Source organism: Triturus cristatus, chromosome 7, assembly GCF_964204655.1.
Source record: "Triturus cristatus chromosome 7, aTriCri1.1, whole genome shotgun sequence".
NCBI lineage: Eukaryota > Metazoa > Chordata > Amphibia > Caudata > Salamandridae > Triturus > Triturus cristatus.
In genome coordinates this window covers 1,125,618,143-1,125,634,028 of record NC_140590.1, presented here as the reverse complement: position 1 = coordinate 1,125,634,028, position 15,886 = coordinate 1,125,618,143, and the positions used below count along the sequence as shown (strand labels likewise).

At 41.2% G+C, this 15,886-nt stretch overlaps 1 long non-coding RNA gene across 2 annotated transcripts in view; it reads left to right on the top strand.

Moving 5' to 3' along the window:
- LOC146811207 (uncharacterized) overlaps positions 1 to 15,886 on the top strand; it is a 181,458-nt gene that overhangs the window by 55,044 nt on the left and 110,528 nt on the right. For both annotated transcript variants that reach the window (XR_014965795.1, XR_014965794.1), the window contains exon 2: positions 10,738 to 10,761. This is a non-coding gene — a long non-coding RNA (uncharacterized LOC146811207). The remainder of the gene's footprint in view (positions 1 to 10,737; positions 10,762 to 15,886) is intronic.

Here is a 15,886-nt window from a genome sequence, read left to right as displayed (position 1 = left end):
CCACCAGAATCCGATCCATATGTTATTGTTTTGACGGGTGTACCTTGTATTGGAGCTAATGTTACTGAGTCATATCACGAGCTAAAGAACAAAACAATGCATTGGCTCAACAACAACCGATCACTCCCTCCTGGCACCCACGCAAAGATTCTGTTTGTGCGGAGAGTTAGTTGGGTGGGCAGAAGAAATAAAGATACAACAGGGGACTGTATTGTGATCAATTTTAGCAACCCTCATGTGGTTAAACACATCCAACAGACACGATCCTCCTTACATTTTACCAGCATTACCCCTTTCCCACTTGCTTATTTCTATCCTCCCCAAGCTAATAACAACTGGTGGGTTCAGGTTGGGCGAGGTAAAGCTAACGGCAGCTTTGAAAGAGGCGGGATGGCTATAACCGACCAGGACTGGTTGGAGTCTTTTTCATGCGCAAATAGGTACAGTTGCCTAGATGCGGTTGATTGACTGCCCCCTAATGACACCCCAGCCTCAGAACTTGTAGGGAAGGCTGTAAATAAGGATGAGTTAAAACCATTTGATCCACAGACAGCACAATTGATAGTCCCCCCTCTGGTTAATCCTGATACTACTTTTAGCAACTTTATGACGGTAGAGACTCCGAATTATCCCTTAAGTCCAAACAGTGGTCCGGTTGTCAATGTTGTTTCCTGTGAAATTTCTATTCCTCCTTCCTTGCAAGAGGCTGACACATGCTCTGACCTCACCCTTTTGTCTTGGAATATTGCAGGTCTGTCCTCCAGACTAGGAGACACAAATTGTATCACTTTTTTGAAAACGTTTTCGTTCATTTGCCTCCAGGAATGTTGGACGGTTGATCCCATTCATATGATGGGCTACCGAACTTATCACACTCCTGCAATACACACCACTAGAGGGAGAAACAAAGGGGGTCTATGCACTTATGTCTCCAACTGTGTAAAAGACATAAAAATCTCCTTTGCTCCAGCCTCTGCTTTTTACCAAATTCTGCACATCACGCTTGGGGGAAAGTTACATATAGATCTGATAAATTTTTATAACAACATACCGAAAGATCTGTGGGCCTCAACACTTAAGGAACTAATTGAATCCTTAAAAAACTTGGACGCCAAGGATTCCTCTGATACCTGTGTTATTTGGACTGGCGATTTTAATCACACGTTATGTCCACTCAGTGATCAAAACATATGTGACCTGGGGGAAAGGGAGGGCGTTCCTTCTGCACATTTTTCCCACACCCCTTTAGGAAAAAATCTAAACGACATACTCTTCTCCTTAGATTTGGGTTTTGCTAACGAACTTTGTTCTCCTTCAGTCCCATTCAGCCCCACTTTTATAGGCAGAGGATGTAACTCCACCATTGACTTCCTGCTTATATCTAAACGCTATTCTGACTATATTTGCTCGTTTGAATTACGCGAGGTAGCAATGAGTGATCATCTACCCCTCAGTTTGTCCCTGGCCATTCCGAAGGCTAAAAGCAACACTGATTCTACGGTTCAGAATCTATACAACCATAGATTGCGGCTTGCCAGGAGGAATGGTTATACCTTAAAATGGGACAAAGTAGAACCAGCGGCCTTTCTTGGTACTTTAATCCGCTCCAGGGTAGATGAATTCAATACTTGTCTAATTGAGAGCGCCGATCCTTTAAAAGTGACCGATGCTTTCCTTAGTATCTCTGCGGAAATTGGGAATCTACTTACAAAACCTCTTCATCATGGGGCTAACAAAACCAAGAGGTGGTTCGACAGAGAGTGTAGTAGGACTCACGCCTACTTATTGACCCAACTAAAGAGAGACCCCAGAGTAATGGTGGATGTCAGATCGGCCAGATCCGCTTATCAAAAGGCAGTTAAAAAAAGGAAGAAACAAATTAAACAGGATGCGTGGTTCACCCTCCGAGAAGCCTGTCAATCTAAAAACAATACTGCCTTTTGGAAAGCAGTGAACGCTCCTTTTTTTACTAATAATGAAACAGACTCTATTGAAATAGCAATCACTGAAGAGACCTGGGTGACTTACTTTCGGGAACTCTATCAAGAAGACCCCACGGTAGTTACAGAAGGGGGGAAAAATTTAAGATTACAGGATAGACTGCACTTTCCAATTAACGTTGCCTTTTCTATCGATGAAGTTCTGATAGCCATTGATAAGAGCCCAGCGGGAAAGGCTCCGGGCCCGGACGGAATACCCGTGGATATATATAAGGCAAACAATAAGTTATGGGCTCCTCTTTTAACCAATGTTCTTAACAGCTTTACTAAAGTGGGTTTCCCACGGACTTGGCAGGAAGCCATCGTGGTCCCCATTTTTAAGAAAGGAGATCGTAACACACCGAAGTGTTATAGACCGATCTCCTTACTTGATTCTCTCATGAAGATCGCGGGGAGAGTTATACTTAATAAACTGCAAACATGGGCCGACGAAAAAGGTATTCTCTCCCAGTTCCAATATGGTTTTAGGGAACGTTTGGGAACTATTGAGCAAGGATTGAATCTAGCTCTGCTAGTAGCCAAATATGTTGAGGCAAAAAACGAAAATATATTCCTCACATTTGTGGACTTAAGCTCGGCTTTTGACTGCATCAACCACAACAAACTCTGGCTAACCATGCAGGACATGGGTGTGGACCCAAACCTTCTAATTTTTATCAGAGAATTATATCGAGATGCGGGTGCTAGGGTTCGTTTCGGAGATAAGGGGGAGTGCTCTTCCAAATTCCTTATAGGAAAGGGCGTGAGACAAGGCTGCATTTTAGCTCCTTTTTTGTTTAACCTATATATTAACTCAGTCGCATCTCACCTCCTGGAAGATAAGCAGGACTATCCAAAAATCGGCAACTCCCACATCCCCATTCTTTTATATGCAGACGATGCTGTAATTATGGCCCGGACTCAAATCGGCCTACAAAGATCGATTAGCAAATTCTCAGAGTACATGGGCAATAGGGGTTTAAAGACCAACATCAGCAAAACTTTTACTATGTGCTGCACAAAAAAGAAGAACCTTCGCTGCAATTCTTTTTTATCCGACACAAAACTTGCGATTGTCAACACTTTCTCCTATCTGGGTATTAATTTTGATAAAAAGGGCACTTGGCTAGCAGCAAGGGAATCAAGAAAATTAGCCTTCTCACGAGCTATAGGAGCCGTCAAACATTTCTCTAACACGGTAGGGGGTCGTCCTGTATCAGTGCTGTTGGACATTTATAGAGCCAAATGTGTATCCACCGCACTGTATGGTGCAGGAATTTGGGGTATAGGAAACGCCTCGACCATCCAGATCTGTCAAAATGTTTTTCTTCGTTTTTTACTGGCAGTACCTGGGTCCACTTGCTCTTACGTTTGTCATCAAGAGCTGGGCGTACCGTATATATCTGACCTCATTAACCTAGAGCCCATTCTGTTGTGGCACAAAGTTTGGTCGGGCACCGAGACGGGCTTGAACAGGGATATAATCAAGGACTGTCTTGGCTTAGATGGGTCTCCAAAAATCTCCTGGTTCAAATATCTAAAAAATTTCTTTGTTGAGATGGGCCATCCGGAATTCTTTGAATCCCCAGACACCATGGCAGAACTGTCAAGAAAAAAACTTAAGAAATTATGCCTGGTCTTTCTGTCAGAGAAACGCTGGTTGCTGGAGAAATGTAAGAGCTCCGTTATGGCTAACCATTTACTTATTCAGAAGCAAGGCATACAGCCATACTTGAATCTTGTCCCTAGCTGCTATTCTCGAATGCTTTTAACCCGATTTAGGGTTGATGCCTTTTTTAGATTAGTGACTTTTCCTGTGATGAATTGTTGGTCTAAGGAACTTATTCCCTGTCCCTGTGACGAGGTTTCCGTTCAATCTTCTCTGCATTGTATCCTTTTTTGCAAATATTACTCAGAACCTAGGAAAAGGTTGCTCCGACCCGTTTTAAAAAAACTAGGGCTGAGGCAATGTAGAGTGGCTTTGGTTAAACTGCAATTGCTGGATGACGAATTCCTCATTTTCTCTGTTTCAACATTTCTTAAAACCATTATAAGATTTAGGATCTCCATGAATTAGGATATGTTTTTAACTGTTATTAATTTGTACTGCTTCTTGTAAATAATGAACTATTTTATATGTATGCTTTTATGGTTTTTCTTTTAAAAATCGAATAAAGCTGTTTTGACTTGACTTGACTTGAGTCCAATGAGAGAGATTTAGCTTTCGAGCGTTTGAGATTTGATTTAGTGTCCTCCTCCACCATGGTTGCACTCTTCCAGAAGTCATGTGTGTATATTTTGCTGTAGAGCTATGTATGTTTGAAAGACTTCAATCTACGCATGAACTTATAGCGCAATATGAGCAAATGACAAGTGTTTCTGACCTTTATGCAAAGCATAAAAGGAACAACATTATATTTATGAAGTGTCCTTGTAGGACCAAAACTGTACCTTGACAACTGAGGAATTTGTGTGACTTTGTCCTCGAGGGCAGATAGAGTGGTCTTATTAATTTGTAAGAGTTAATTCTAGGTTAATCAGTATGCTGATACGTTCCCCCTCCTTTAGCTACCCACTTGACAACAGAGGACAGAAATTAGGAGTCTGGTAGCACTAAGTACCTTTAGATGCCCAATATCCACAAATAATGTGTTTTGATTGTTCCACATTCTTGTAGATGTCTCAGTAGCAATGGAGAACGCAAATCTGCAACAGTTTAGTGATTAGATGTGTTTTAAAACTTACAGGCCTTTAGATCATAGAGAATGAGGACAGGAGACTTACTTGCTGCCAGGTTGAGAACAGGCAAGGTCCAAGATGACTCTCGGATGTCAGTGACAAAGTGTTTCTCAACAATGGATTCAGTACGCTTTATCTTAAGATAAAATGCTTCGCTTTCTGAAGTTAACAGGCTAATCTCACACTGATCGTATTTGCCATGATCAGTCTAGCATAACTGTAGCACTAACCACAGTATAAAAATGAAACGCTTTGTGCCTTAGATCTTCCGTCTGAGACCTGCAGTGACATACCGGAGAAATAACAGCATCCCTCTGTGTCGTTATCCGTGTACTACCTCTAATGTTCATGTAGATAAACTGTGTTGTGCCAAGTCGCTGAGCAGACTCACAGCACTATTTTGAGGTCAGACAGTGGGCTAATATTTCAGGCTTATCGATCTTTACTTGTGGTCTTTAATGTTCAGCGAAACTCAGTCACCATATCGTCACTCTTACCCTCCTCATAGCTCGTTGTTAAGAGTGAGTGGCAGGGGTTTTTGTTGTTCCTCCATGCCATGATGCAAGCTCATGCATGACACTATCTTCCAATCGCTGATCATTCTACTTTCATCTGACGCAAAATGTGGTCTTCCCACAACAAAGACTATACAACCATGTTCCCTAGTTATTCTTCTTCTTTTGGATGTCCTTCACTACAATAGTGCTTTTCTGGAAGTTGGTGCAATAAACAATATTCTCCAAGCTGGTAGAAGTGGCAGAGTTAGCCAGCCATCCGCTTTGCCGTCCAAGCTACAACCCCCCCACTTTGAAGTGGTTTTTAAAGTTGAATCTTTTCACCTTACTTTTGTGCAACGGTTCCCATACATAAGAGATTTTATTCTGTCCCTGATTTACCAAACTCCTATTTATAAAAGCTTTGCATGGGAAAGCTATGATTTTAATTAACATTGTGTCCTATTGGGAGAATCATTGTTTTAAACAGTCACTCTCTCAATAGTCTAAAGAAACATTTAGGTCAAGACACAATACCTTGGAACAATATACTGCCATTGCTGGTATTTTACTCAGCTAAGTTTTAAGCAAGAGGGCCAAAGAATACCTCCCATAATGGGGGTTATATTTTACTAAAGCCCAAAGTGTTAATAAATCTCTTAAATTCAGGCAGTTTAGATGTTCTTTCGAGCTGTAAATAATAAACCCTGATATTAATATAAATTGATCTTGTGCGCTTGTGACTGGTAAATGATTATTATTTTTATTACATTAATCCTAGTGTTTCTGAAGAACCTCTGCAAAAACCTTTCAGGTTATATCCGTTAAATTGAACATTCTTTGATAGATAGACATACCACAATCACCTTTTTCAGAAATAGTTTTAATGACTGCCCCGCACCACGGCATTGGGATTTGTCTGATTTTAGCTATCAATTGGAAAGAAGATGCACAATTTTCCATCCATGAGTCTATATTTATTTATATAGTTACTAAGGGTATTTTGTGAGGGCATGCCCTTTCCCAATTTTGCCACTTATATACTTATTTTTTCTATCATGAATGTTCTAATAATACCAGTGTCAGGTTAGTACATTTGAAAAATTGCCATTTTTAATGAATCTCCATATAGCCCACAACTCTTCTGATACTGTCCATTAAAGAGACCCAGGTTTTCTATTTCAGAAAATGAGCTATTATGTGTCAGCCATTTATATATTAGATAGTTGATAATCATCCAATGTAACAATTTAAAAATGTTTTGAAGTTTCACATTTTTTAACTAATTTATTTTGGTTCTTTGGCTCTTCTTCCTTTGTAATTGCTCCTCTTCACTTTTTTGACACTTGGGTGCTGATTACGATGTTGGGCGAAACGCCACCACCCGCATGGCGGTGGCGATCCACCCGACATTTCCTTTCGCCCGCCACCCATTTCCACCTCACCATATTAGTATGGCGGGGGACCCCGGCAGACGGAAAGACCGTCCGCCAGTTTTCCGCCGGTCGACCAGTCGACCGGATAGAAAAGGGGCTGGATATGGTGGCGGTGTCTGCTAAACACCGCCATCCATATTAGAATGGGCAGCGGTGCAGGGCTTTCCATGGCGGAGATCCTGCCATGGAAAGAAAGGTGGATTTTGCTTTCGGGGGCCCATTGCGGGCCTCCAGGGTATTGGGGGACGGGGAGTGCACATGGGGGGTACCTATGGTACCCCCCTACATTGTCATGGACAAGGTGGCAGGCACCGCGCGGTGCCTGTCACCTTGTGCATGACAATGCACAACGTGTATTCCCAGCATTGTGGCGCCCGCCACAATGCTGGGAATAGAGGATGCCACCGCCACGTGGCGGTGGCATCCTAATTGCCAGTGCAGGACCGCCGCACCACTGGCAACCGGTCCCAGCACCGCTAGGGTGGCGGGCGGACGAAGGTCCGCCCGCCATCCTAATCGTCCCCTTGTTGTGGAACTTGTTTTTTTGAAAATCATTGACCAGATGTATTAATATCCTTTTCTTTAATCAAGAGTACTGTTGTCTACACTTTGTTTGAGCTCTATATATTTAGACATTATAATTTGATGATGCCATGTTTTAAGTTTAATAATGGGGAGCAATTAACCCCACCAGATCATGTCAGATTAGGTTTCGCTGTATCCACTTTCCCAGCATTATCCTCTAAAACATCCTCTTTCCTTTAATGATAGGGATTGACTTTTCTAATGAATGATTGGCTGATTCAGTAACATGTTTTGTTTTAAAATTACAAATTGAAATTACCAATGGTATTACTGGAGATATGATTTTCCTTGGAAGATCTTTTTTGGATGACTTAACTTTCCACTCATAGCATTATATTTGACTTTCTTTTCATCCATATTTTTCTTTGGCTCGCAAAGTCTCACAGATCTCAGATAACGAGGAGAAGTAAAAGTTTGACTCTCACTCACCACAATTCAAGTATCTAATTTAATTTATAACTATTTTTTAATGTCTTATGTTCGTACAATTTACCTTGCAAGTCTGAATAAAAAGGTGTTAACAAGGAGGAACACCACTCTGCTATCTGCTATCTTTTTTTTGCCTATCTGATTTACAAAGAACATCAGCTATTATAAATTGTCCTCCAATGTGTAATTTTCTAAGAGAATTCTCCCAAATCTACTTTCTACCTCTAATATAGAGTTTACATGAGTGGTTTGGTCAGTCCTTGACTTCTTAATATTCAATTGCTGAACTAAATTGCATATATTATGATAAAATCTTTAAATCCAATGGAAATACAGCATTACATTAGTGTGAAAAATAACACATTTTATGTAACTTCATAGGTATCTCACAATCTGACTCACCTCCTCATAAGGTTTTTTTGGCACCTCCATTTCACCCCACACAATAAACTAATCATAATGCAAGTTACTATTCAGAGTAGTACTTTGACAAATGTTTCTTTTTCTGAAGAGTGACCAAGGCTTTGCAGCAGCTGATCTCAGGAAAGAATAAAGAATATTAAATTGTGGCTGCTATCACTCAAGTCCAACATTGAGAGTTGCCTATTTTGAGAATGTATTCTGGTACCCTGCCACATGCATCACCCCGTAGTCTCAATGGGGGAGGGCAGTTCAGTGATGCTGCTTTCTGACCCGACTGGAGGCCTTCCAACTCAGACAAACTAATGAATATTCTAAAGAGTGCTATGAATGATCCATCCATTCTCTGGGTGTACCCTTTCCACCACTGATCATCCCACCGGGTAGCTACCTCTGCTGTGAGAGAGCAGTTATCCCAGGAAATGATCAAAATTCCAAATTTAAACTGCTGTTGGGAAATTGTTGAAATCATTTTTCCAGTGTCTCTGCTTTTAAGACACCACTGTTTCCATTAACTCCTGCACCCCAACAATGTGGATTATCATGTTGGTGAGTGGGTGGTCACACGCACCACTGGAAACGTCCTCAATCAAAACTCGGTGACAAACCAGGAGCCATGCACACTTTGCTAGTTGAGAACGATAATGAGATAAAGTAAAATTTCCAGGTACCTTATCAAACCTGTGCTGCAACTAGGTGTCATGCATGTGCACATGATTCCCGATCTTGTAGGAGTCTTAGATGTCAGCGGGGACATTCAGGCTTTAAATTGGATTGGAGGCAAGGCTTCTATCTGTAGCATTTCCGATGAAAGCTACATTTGATTCTAGATGATTTTGAGAGGAAAGGGCCTAAGCTAAAGTGGAGAGCACGGTCTTGCAGGTAGGGAGGAGTCTTTTGAGGGTTATGTATATGTAGCCAACAGATACAAAAGGATCAGTGCACAAAGAAAGTCCCGGTCAAGGGAATTGGGAGTTTATTCACTGATGTTTTATAAGGTAACTTTTGTGTCTCTACTTGGTCTGGAACCTGATTGTAAATCACTTAGACTGAACGATTATTGGTTCCATGTGGGTGGCATTAGAACATAATGGGTTGACCAGAAGCTTATAAAGTATATTGATACTTAGAAATGTCTCATGGCATCTTAGTCTACATAATGATAAAATATCTGTACAAATAATTCATCTCAGAAATTCTATTATTGTTTTGTATAAATTTGAGTCCTAATGTTTCTTAGTTATTTTTCCTTAAAAAAGAATAATAAAAAATACATTTTGGCAGTATTGCCATATTCAGCACATTCATTTAACACTAATGTCCCAAGTTTAGAAAACTCTAGCTCTCAATTTCCTAGTATGTTGATTAATAGAGGGTTCAGACTGAGATAAACTAGACTACTGGCCTGCCACAGTAAATGGTTCTCCAATTTCATCATATGATACCTTGGGCCTCATGTACAAAAAATCTATTTGGTAAAAGTAGTCGCAAATTGCAGAACAACTTTTACTAAATTGGTTTCGATTTTCCAAACCAGCCATTATTCTAGTAGGTCAGTTCACCAAATAGAGATTCATGGTGGGTCGCAGTCTGACCTACCTCATCAACATTCAGGAGGTAGGTCACAACTTGTGACCCACTATGATAGGCCATTATCATAGGGATGTTGATGCACTGGGGTCAGCAGACCACAACGTTTTTTAAATGCAGACATTTCTTCTTGAAGGAAAATTGGATGCATTTAAAAAAAAAAATTACACAAACATTTTTTAGAAGTAGGCAGTGGTCACAGGGACCACCGCCCTCTCCTGGAAAAGATTTTTGTCAACATTCACAAGGTGGAAGAGATCCCATGGGGAATCCCTTTCTGTTTGTGAATGGTTTATTACCTTCTGTTAGTCATAAATCATCAGATTTACTGAATTTGATGGTTTTACACCGTAAAAACACTTTGTACATGAGACCCCTAAATCTCTAAACCTACCATTCTAATTAGGATTTAATATTATCTCATTTGGAAAACATACTAACAATATTTTTTAGCAGACAACGCTGTCTAGAATGTCCAATTGAGCACTATTTGCCCATGAATGTAGCCAAACTGGAGTTAATTGCATTCATTCTTAGTCCCAGACAATTGACATATTATATATTTAACTCAGATATCTACCTTCCTAGCATGTACAAGCTTTAGATATTTCCCTATCTCTAAATTCCAAAGGACATCTTCTCCCCGGATCATTAGATAAAGGATCAAGTCATTAGACGAGTCGATCCTCTGAGAGTGGACCAATGTTATGAAATAAGCAACACAAATATTGTAATACTTGCAATATTGAGAAAAAAAAAACTGTTTCAGAACTCATTTTGAAAGAGTCTCTTTGAGGGTTCAAAATTTATGTTTTCATACCTTAATACATTTATATTCAGTATTATAGATTTGCTATATGTGTAAGTCTAATGTAGAGAATGTCATGTACTTCTTAAAGATTTTCTCCTCCTGTGGATGGCTGGAGATTTGAATAGCTTGTCATAATTCCCACTAATACAGTTCTTTGATTTGTTGATTTGTTTCTAAACTATTTACAACTTTTCAAATTATATTGTCTTTTCATGTGTACAATTTATAATCTCTTTCACAATTTTATTTTGCAGCTAAACGTTGTACCCTAAATACTGGTAAGGAACATTTTGTTTCATTTTTTTTAATTATGATTGTGAAAAGCAAGGACAGAACCCAGACAGCTAGGACCCAGATTTGTCAAAGGATTGCATTGCCCTTGCCTCGTGAGGCAAGGGCAACACAATCCTTAAATCTGATTTACTAAGCCTTGAAAAGGCACCGCCATGAACCTGCAATGCTTGGAAAATCTGGAGTAATGCAAAGCAGTGCAAGCCACTGCATTGCATTACTCTGCACTGGGAAGGTATTACATGGGTGGAGAGTGAGTTTTTCCATGCATCGACCCATGCATTTTGGCATATTACCAGATTTACCAAGACAGGTAAACCTGTAAATGCATCAAAATGCTATGCCTTCCCTATAGAGGTGCAACACTTAGATAGAGGAAAAAACTCCTACGGATTGTTTTGTTCAGGAAGGTGTCTCTTCTTGCTACGGTGTCTACAAGAAGCCGGGGTCGCTGGTCCTGCGCTGGGCTGGCTGCAATCGTTTCTGACGGAAAGATGCTTCCAAGTACAACAAGGGACATGCCGATCAGCGGAGGTGTCACTAGACCAGGGAGTGCCTCAGGGCTCGGCTCTTAGCCCTACTCTTTTTAATCTATATATGGCCTCACTAGCAAAAGTGGTACAGTCCTATGGGGTGGAGTTGGTGTCGTACGCTGACGACACCCAACTGCTCATCTCTCTATCACAAAACACCTCCAACACCCCCCACAATTTCAAAGCATGTATGCAGGCCCTAGCTGAATGGATGGACGCCCACTGTTTAAAACTCAATGGCTCTAAAACGGAGGTGTTGGTGGTAGGGGGAAAAAGGGAAGACTGGTCGGATGAATGGTGGCCTACTTGTCTGGGTCCTACCCCCATACCTTGTCAGGAGGCAAAGAATCTAGGGATCTGGATGAACCCTGCTCTCTCTTATGATGGCCACATTAGGCGTCTTGTAGGCAAATGTTTTGGAGTGCTAAAGACTCTAAACAAAACATTAGACCTCCTCCCTCTATCGGCCAGAAGAACGCTAACGCAGGCACTAGTAACCTCGCGTTTAGACTATGGTAACGTCTTGTTCCTAGGGGCCACCGAAGGCAGCATAGGTCGCCTACAAGTCATACAAAACTCCGCTGCCAGACTGGTGCTAAGAAGACCCAGGAGAGCCAACTCAAAAAAAGCACTGGATGCGCTTCATTGGTTACCTGTAAAGAAACGGGTGCGCTACAAGTGTCTCCTCTTCTGTCACCGCATCGTCTGGGACAGATCACCGACATATCTCAGAGACTTAATCAGCAGATATGAACCTACCAGGTCCCTTCGATCAGAGGGCGCCGGACTGCTGAAAGTGCCTAGAACTAAGAAGGCTAGAATGGGCGGACGCTCATTTGCACTCCAAGCAGCCCAACAGTGGAATAAACTCCCCTGTGCAATGAGACTGGAGAGCAACGAAACGCGGTTTAGGTCCCTGCTCAAAACTCATCTTTACTCATCTTAATCCGGTCGGTCTGTATGCTGAGTTCTTGGTTAGTGTTAGCGCGGGGACACGCCGTGATGGCGTTACTGTGCGCTCTACAAACTCGATATTATTATTATTTATTATTTTTTCCTGTACAAAAACAATCCTACCTACAGCACAGGCACTTTTGCACCATGACACAAGAGAGGAGAGAGCAGGAATGGGCCATATGCTGGTATATATGCCATATTCCTGCTCTCATTGAGACTAGAAATCCCAAAGGTTGACTAGAACCAAAGCACATAGCAAAAGAACCTGTGGGCTAAGGTTTAACACAACATATTCCAAGATCAGGAGATTAAACAAATGTAAATCCTAACATATAATATTTATTAATAACATTATGCAACATTGTACATAATACTTTGAGCTGAGGTGTCATGATGATGTTGCTTCACATTCGCTACACAATCTGTATGAATCTAGGCGTAGACGAAAATGGCAATGACAGTTTTGTTGTAGAAACCCAATGCATTTCTGGTGAAAACACCCTTTATCAGGGGTAGCTGTAGGTGAATAAATAAAACAATGTACTTTCAAATACTATTTTGCTTACAATACATTCTTCAAGAGAAAATAATTCAATAGATGAAAAAGACAAAAGATGAAGAAAAACAATAATGTAATCATAGGTAATACATCACACCCAAAAATTGGCAAACACATTAAATGACACCTTCAGCAGATTGCAACTCAAAAAAAGTAATTTACGCTATCAAATTCCCTTGGGGCTTACTGTATGTGGGCAAGACAGAGAGGAAAGTGAATGTCTGGATGACAGAACATGAAAGCGTGATTAGAACCAGGAACATAAATTCTAGTCTTGTAATTTACTGGTTGGACCACCACTGTAACATAGCCCATCTTTGTTTTACTGTCATCAAAATGATCATTGTTAATCCGGACCGAGTTTTTTTGTAGAAACCCAATGCATTTTAGCTGAACGCACCCTTCATCAGGGATGAATGAACAAAACAATGTACTGTCAAATAATGTTTTGCTTATAATACATTGTTCAAGAGAAAATAACTTAGAAGAAAAACATGCTCCCTAATTATCCCAATGTAAATTAGATTAAACAGCACAACATGAAATTAGCCACTATGCTAGTATGGAAGTGCCCAGTTCCTGAAATGGCTTGATGGAAATTAGTGCAATTTACAAAGCAACCAGACATCCTAGAATCCAATGTGTTTCCAAAAGTGCAAACAAAACACATGGGGGTAGATTTACGAGCCCCGTGCGCCACATTTGCGCCGCTGTTGCATCACGTCTGTGACGCAGCGGCAGCGTAAACCATGTGCCACGTTGCACCCTATTTACAACGTGACGCATCTAGGGAGATGTGTCACATTGTAAAGCCCTGTGCCACCTGAACCTGTGTCAGGTTTCATGTGGGCGTTACGGCGCGGGGCGGGGGCCTTCCGTCGTAGGAACGCCTCAGAAATATGCCTGAGTGAAATCTACAAGATTTCACCCAGTCACTTTTCCGACGCCGCTGCGTCAAAACCTTGCACCTGCTTGAAGCAGGCATAAGGCGTGACACACTATGTTGAGGATAGGCCAGGTTAGAACAATGCTGGAGTTGCATCGCGAGCACAACTCCAGCACTGCGTCAACCTTACGCTGGCAGATGCTACACGCATCTGTTTATCCTTGTGCCATGATGCGCCGCATTGTAAATGCGGCTCATCTGGGGTGGCGCAAGGGTAAACTTGCATCACGCATTTTTCCTGGCGCATCCCTGCTGATTTGCAGGGATGCACCAGGAAACGTAAATCTGCCCCATGGTTCACATATAGATGCGTGTGATACCCAGTGAACATGTTGCGTAGTTATAATTACCAAAAACAGCAACATCATGCAATACCAATACTGCGGTGATATTAATATAAGTGTAAAACCCAGTCAAAGTGCCGAATAAAGGGTCCCATATGGCTGGTGTTTAAATTATGCATGAGGCAAGATAATCAGAACATCAATTGTACATGTCATGTTTTAAATTACTACAATACCCAGCATGTAATATGAGTGATGTAGTAAACAAACATCCTTACTGGATACTCAACAGTAAGTGCAGAACTGTGTTCAATCGGAAGACGGGAAATAGTTGTCTAACTTTAACTGCTAATGCAAAACGTCTGTGATGAGCCTTGTGTCAGACCCTTTGCCATCAGTGCAAATGAAGGCATGTGGGTCTACTTACTTTATAGCTCATGCTGCGTCTTCAATGAATTAAGGATTCAGCCACAAAGGAATTTGCTGTTAAATGTGAAAGCTGTAAGCGACTTGCCTTACAAATCTGAAATAAATGGCTTTGTGACTAGAGTGAAGGTTAAAAAACTGTGCTTTACCTGTCCTGGATAAACACCGTTTTTGAACAAGTATTACTGTGCCAGTCCTGGTGAGGTGAACCGAAGTGCCCGATGTTTTTCTTTTGTTTTTTGTTTTTTTTTTTACTTAGAGAGAGCGCGATTACCCTGGGGTGTCCTGGGGTGTCCTGGTGCTATGTGTGTGCTTTTAATGTATTCTAACATATGACAGAAGTTTTAACAAACATGGAAGAAAGACCCTTGCCCATGGAGGGGGCATGTAATAAATGTAATAAAGTGAAAGCTGTTTTCACAATTCCAAGTGGAACAAGACACAGTTTAACTAATGAAACATTTTCTAGCTAATGGACAAAGAATTTTCAATTCTATTAAGGACACAGAGGTGAGGATTATGCTTCTCTTTCTTTAGTGTTAAATTCACATCAGCCCTTCAAAACACTTAAAACTATAAACTGCATATCCCATGAGCCCCAACAGCCCAATGTTCCATCCAATCACAGGGGAATGCTTCCCTATATATGTCGATACCACCATAGTCCTCCCTCTTTCTTTTGTGAACCTCAACATAAAGCCTCAAAACTGAAGTCCAACACAAACCCTTGATTGACCCAAAATGTCCAGTCCACAGGAGTAACTAAGCACAGCAAATGAAGATGAACTTCTGTTGCAGCGATTCAGGTGATCAGCCATCAGCAGCTTGATCTCCAGCTTCAAACCGATTTAACATCCATTCTACAAAATGCGAAGGCAAATTCCTTTCACATCAGCCACCAGCAACACCATAATCAGCTTCAAGCGGATTTAACATCTGTACCTGAAACTAACTCATCACAGTAATAGCCATCCCATAAGCATAGTTCAACTACCGGTGGGCAAAATGAGGTACAGTAACAATGCATCATAAAAGACACAATAACATGGCCATGTATAAGGAACATACTAATGTCTCAGGGTGGGACAACCCTCAACATCGGGTCCTTAATAGAATTGAAAATTCTTGGCACGTTAGCTAGAAACATTTTCATTCTGTGTCAGGAATGGAGGTTTCGGATTATGCTAGTTTAAGATGAGTCACCAGAATTGGCTTGTGATAAAGGACCTTTAAGGTGGAATCAGAAGACCAGTCCACCGCAGTCATAATATCCTCTAAACGAAAACCGACAGAAAAGGCTTTAGAGGCCATTGCTCCTCTTACAGAATGAGCTTCAAAAATGTATACATTTATACTAGCTTCCACCAACAACCATTTAACCCATCTGGCCAGGGTTGCAGAAGAGAC